Consider the following 6,000-nt stretch of genomic DNA (forward strand, 5'->3'; position numbering starts at 1 on the left):
AAAACAAGATACAGAAGGGAAATAAAATATTTGCAAACGTCATATCTGACAGGGACCTGGATTTAGAATATGTAAAAGGCTTTCAAAACCAGAATTTTAAAAATCCAATTAGAAAATGAACAGAAGAAGTGAAAAACTTTACAGAAAAGGATATCTTGATGGCAAATAAGAACGAGATGCTGAACATCACTAGCAATTAGATTTCACTGTACACCTATTACAAGAGCTAAAATAAAAATTAATGTTAACACCAAGTGCTGGTGAGGATATGGAGAAGCAGAATCTCTCATTCACTGCTGGTGGAAATGTAAAATTAAAAACAAATTTTAAATTTATTTTAGAGAGAGAGAAGGAGAGGGAAAGAGGGGCGTATGGACAGACAGATGGACACATTTTTTGTTGTTCGACTTAGTTATGCATCCACTGGTTGGTGCTTGCATGTGCCCCGACTGGGGAATCAAAGCCGCAACCTTGGCACATTGGGACGACGCTCTAACCAACTGAGCTACCCAGCCAGGGCCTAAAATTTCTTTTGAATTACCTATTTTAAAAAAGATCCAGAGTAAAGATATTTCATGTTTGTCAAAATGTTTGGGAGGTACAAGAGTAACTCAGTCAGGTTTGCTTCACCTCCATTTTCCGTCATATTAAAGGTTCCTGAAATTCTCATTTTCTGAACAGATGCTTCTAGGGGATGATTAATTCATACCAGGAAAACTTTCTCAGAAGAAAAAAATAACTTAAATAACTTAAAATAACTAAAAATAACTTAAGTTTCATCAATTGCTTAATGCTGCGAACTCTCTATCTCAAATATGGAATTAAGAACTAAGGATATTAGACTAGGAAGAATTCAGATTAAACACTCTAAGGTAGAAACATTAAATAATAATGCCTCAAGCCTATGTTGTATCCCACTCAGACATATTTTAATTTTTTTTAACACTCACAGGAGGGAGGATAGGCTTATTGACTTTGAGAAAGGAAGGGAGGTGGGGAGAGAGAGAGAGAGAAAAACATCGATGTGAGAATCATGGATTGATTGGTTGCCTGCCATATGTGCCTGGACTGGAATTGAACCCACAACCTTTTGGTGACTGGGACAATGCTCCAACTGACTGAGCCACCTGGCCAGAGCATCAGCAGTATTTTATAGATCAAAATATATCCCCGCAATCAAAGACAGCCTCCTATGTTGCAAATCAATGCTTCTACTCGAAACCTTAAAGTTTGATAGCACAAAAATTAAGCTGCCTCTACAGCATTATAAATAAAATCTAAAGGCTTCTGTAGAGCTCCAATATGGCATTGTGTTCCTAGAAATAAAGTCGCTGTCATATGCCAATCCCTAATTTTCACTACACAAGACAGTTGTGCTCCAAATAAAAACTCCTTAATATTTAGCTCCTAGAATACTGCCTGCTGCATGACAACTTTAAACATGTGCTTAATGAGTAAGGAAATGAGATATACCAAGTGATCTAATAGTTGACATATGTAAGTAATTGTGGAGATTTTAGATATTAAAACTACTGGTACTTCTCAACAGGTGTCAGTAGCTCACGGCCAGCACTTCAGCTGCTCGTCAGGGTACCATGCCCAAAATATCCCAACTATGCCGAGGCAGAGATTCCTCAACAGATGCTTTCTTGGCACAGGATGGGATGGGGGCAGCGGGGAGAGGGAACTAAAGCAGAGTGCTGTTAGAATTATTTCGGGAAACAATTAGCAAAAGGAAATCACCCTAGTAACTAAAGGAAGCCAGAGGTACAGTAGTGGACCAACTATTGGCTTATATCTAAATAAGAAGAAAGTGTAATCATTGCTGCCTTTTAAACCATTTCCCCCCTTAGTAATACCACACGTTATCCAATCTTTAAAAAGATTAATTTCTGCAGGTTTGAAGACTCTAAACTTTGCCTTTTTAAAAAAATTTTAATTACTTACTTTTAGAGCGAGGGGAAGGGAGGGAGGAAGAGAGGAAGAGAAACATCAATGTGTGAATTGCCTCTTGCACACCCCAGCAGCTAGGGACCTGGTCTGTAACCCAGGCATGTGCCCTGACTGGGAATTGAACCTGTGACCTTTCGCAGGTCTGTGCTCAACCCATGGTGCCACAGCAGCCAGGGCACCAACTCTTTACAAAATATCTTTTGACTTCTCAATCTCATTTTTTTCTAAAGCAACAAACAACTTTTTTCAGTTGACCCTAAAAATAAAATTAAAATCTATTGTGAAATGTCAGAAAGATTTATATTTTAGAACATATTCAGAAATGCAAAACCCCTCCAGCATTTTAAGATCTTTTCAAAAAACTAGAGTCAAATTACAGCTCATGTACCTATGGTGACAAGAGTCATTACAGTATTTCACTCACCTGTTACAGGCAAGGCAGTAGTACTGGTAATTGTATAGACTGGTATGAACTCTTTGAAGGGCAATTTGGCACCATCTTATGAAAATTTCAAACACTCATACTTTCTAACCAGAAACTGCACTGTCAGTAACATGTCAAAGATGTACTTTGAAATGTTTAATATTAATAACTAAACATTTGTTTAAATCTTACTAACCTCTAAGTATTTTATGTGTCCACCCTCTTCATGACAACCCTGTAAGGTAAGTTTATGCTGGCCCATTTTACAAACCAGGAAACAAGGAAAAGGAGAGGGTAAATACTGTGCCAACACGAATAGCTAATGCAAGACGAACATGCGCTTCAGAACCCACACCTCTAACACCGTGGTGCCTTGTCGGCATGACTTTTAATAACAAAGTATTAGAAATACAGTAACCTACTCAGGCACAAATAATGGATTTTTAAAAAATTAACACAGCGATACAACACAATTCCATGCAGCCTTAAACAACGATAGAACAAATACATTAAAAAAGAGGCTTCTCTATGTAAACTACCTGCACTTGCATAAATTACATGGTCCTTGTTGTACAAATGGAAGTCTTGACACTGGTTACCTTTGGAAAGTGTGTCTGCTGGGAAAGTGAGGCCTACCCTTTTGTAATGTTTGATTTTTTTATTTTTAACCTTGGGACATATACGTACATCACTTATTCAAGGTAAAATTACATTGGGCGTCAAGACCCACTCCAGCTTTGCCATTAACTACCAAGTGAAGCTCCTTGCCTGTGTAGTTCGCTTTCCCTAACTGTAAAAACCTGGAAGGTTGAAATTCAGTGATTCACTACCCTTTGAAAATGTCATATCTAAGATAAGGCTGGAACTATCTCTTTGGGAGGCTGGGGGAGTGTTTCAGGGACTAAAGGTGTTTCTAATTCTGCACCTTAGAGCTGCCCTCCCTTTTGGCGGTACTAACATTCATTCTTTGAACAAGAGTTTTACAATCAGTCTTAGTTTCAAATTCAGCTCCCTCCTCAGTTGTTTTGTAATGGTTAGAAGTTACTTAACATCTCATCTATAAAATGGGGATATTTACCAAACAGGATTATGAGGATTAAATACAACAGCATCTCCAACACAAATACCACTGTAGATTAAAATAATTTCAAAAAATATCTCACACAACACATACCAATCAGCATGATCTCACCTAACAATTTTGACATTACAATGAAACAAAAACACAAAATCTTTACTTCTGAAGAATTTTAAGTTTCTCTTTTGTGCCAAACTATAAGATAAAATTTCTCAGAATTTTTGTGTTCCAAAAGTAGGAACTTATAAGAAATTCTCAACTTTAAGAATACTTTTAACACATACCACTCTAAGAATACTTTTAACACATGCCACTCTAAGTGAAAAATGTAATTCTAGAGTGTACTAAAGTGCTGCCTTTATAAACACAAAGAAAGATAAATAAAGGTCATGCTCTATCAATGTAATTCTGACTTGTGTAGAAAAAGGACTATGTCCATTAGTTATGTGCTTGCTGTCATCTCGACTATCTACAAACTATTAAGTTATTCAATACTGGATATGGCATATGCCTCATCGATGACTTTTGAAAAACAATTATTAGATGCCTCCAACATTAAACAAAGAAATTTAATGACTCTACAACTTAGGTACGCTTCTCCAGCCTGTCACCAAAATTCTGCAGACTCACACAGCTCACTGGCATTTACATTCATTTTAAAATATCCACCCCACCCCACCCCCGGAATTTAGTGATTATACTAAACCGTGCAACGGGAGCAAATACCAACTTTCACTTGCAAAGATAAATCGATAAATACAACCCTTTACCAGAGACCCTTCAAAACACAAGCGACGTTTCTGAACGCTGAACACAGCCTAATAAATCATAAAAGTGGCCAGGCAGACCCTCCAGCATTTCCTCCTCTCAAATTTGAAGAAGGCCGCTAAGTCTGCCAGCACAACGCGAAAAAGTGTCACTCCACACTATCACAGATCATTTGCAAAGCCTTTCTCAGCGAGGAAAAAGACATCAAGCATTTGTCAGAAAAACACACCTCTCCAACGCATTTCTACAACACTCAATAGTCTTCATTATTAGGAAAATCGGGGGAGGGGGACACCAATTATGCCTATTTCCTAAGCATCAGAATCTCGTTTTCTATTGGTCTGTCCAGGATTAATGTCCCAACATAAAAATTTTCCTTTACATAAAAGGAAAGGGGGAGCAGCCGCAGTCCCTGGCCGGGGGCCCGCCGCCGCCCTCCGGCCCCACCTCACCCAAGCTCGCCGGACGATAGCTGCCCCTTCGAGCTGACATCGCGGGCACCGGGCCCGCCGCTGCCTCCTCCCGCCCCGAATCCCGCGTCTTCCCAGCCAGCCATTTTTACCCCAGGAGGAGGCGGCCGGTGCCCAGAGCGGGCTGGTTCAAACCTCCTCTCCTCTGTCCGCGGCCCAAGGTTTCCTCTGCCTCCTTGGGGAGATGCAGCTCCCCGGGGCACCCGCAGAATAACGGCTTTTGGGGGCATCCGAATGGACCGGAGCCACTTGTTACCGAACAGGCGATGATGCGGGCCCAAAATGCGCGGGTCCTGGCACAGGGCGGGCGCGGGGCGAAGGGGCCTGGGCAGGCGGCGCCGCCGCTCGGGGGCTCCCAGGGTGGCAGCACAGCCAGCGTCCTGGGGCGCCGCGAAGGCTGCCTTCTCCCGCCCCCCGGAGTCCGGCTCCCCGCAAGCAAGACGGTGGGGAAAGGGTGGGGGGGAGGGAGCCGGAGGATCAGAGGGGGTCGGCCGAGTATCTTACCTAGCTCTCCACCGGGAGTTGAGCCGACTGGGTGGCCTGGGGAGGGGAAAGGGTCGGGGGAGGGGGCGGGGAAAGGGGGGGAGCCCTTGTAAGGTATAGCTTCCGAGCAGCCCTCGCTGCCGCCACAGCCGCCGCCTCCTTTGCAATTCACTCAAACAAACAAGATGGCTGCCGTTACGCCGCAGCTCTTCCTGCCGCCCAAATTCTCGGTTCAAATCGGCAGGATGTTTACGGTCAAAATGGTACCTGTGCGCGTGCGCAGCTAGCGTAAGCCCCAGAAGGAGCGACGCAGGCGCAATGACCATTTCCTTTTCTTTGGAACCCGCCCCTGGGTACACAGCCCCGAATGAGCACGCGCAAAGGTGGCTCTCCTGCCAGAGGGTTTCCGAGGGTTGGGAAACTGGAAAGGAGCGCGCGCGCAGTGCTCGCCAGTGAAGTGATTATTTGGCTTTATTCTTGCGGTTGTTTTTAAAGGAAAGAACTGTCTTTGTGCAGTTTTGTGTACCCTTAACACAAGAATTTATTTTAATGGTTCTGTAACGACGGAGTTAACATAACCATTAAACAAGTCCAATAAAATGTAGGGGTTCATGCATTCAGTCAACCTATTTTTATACATGGTCATCTCTGAACAGCATCATGTAATTGCTAGGGTCTGGGATACAATGATGAATACAACAGAGGTATTGCCTGCCTTCACAAAGCTTGCAGTGTACCTAGGGAGGAATCTTAAATTTCCTGTATTTACCTGTGCCAGGAAGAAGCAGCTGGGTAAAGAGGGAGACCTTATAGTGGGGGAGTTA

General features: G+C 42.7%; 1 protein-coding gene across 1 annotated transcript in view; it reads right to left on the reverse strand.

Moving 5' to 3' along the window:
* RAD21 (RAD21 cohesin complex component) overlaps window positions 1-5,372 on the reverse strand; it is a 28,918-nt gene extending 23,546 nt beyond the window's left edge. The window contains exon 1 of the mRNA XM_054590420.1: window positions 5,198-5,372. The gene's annotated coding sequence lies outside the window, so the exon portion shown is untranslated. The remainder of the gene's footprint in view (window positions 1-5,197) is intronic.
* Between the last annotated feature and the right edge of the window lie 628 nt (window positions 5,373-6,000).

Source organism: Pteronotus mesoamericanus, unplaced genomic scaffold (assembly GCF_021234165.1).
Source record: "Pteronotus mesoamericanus isolate MK-2021 breed Mesoamerican mustached bat unplaced genomic scaffold, CSHL_Meso_final scaffold_174, whole genome shotgun sequence".
NCBI lineage: Eukaryota > Metazoa > Chordata > Mammalia > Chiroptera > Mormoopidae > Pteronotus > Pteronotus mesoamericanus.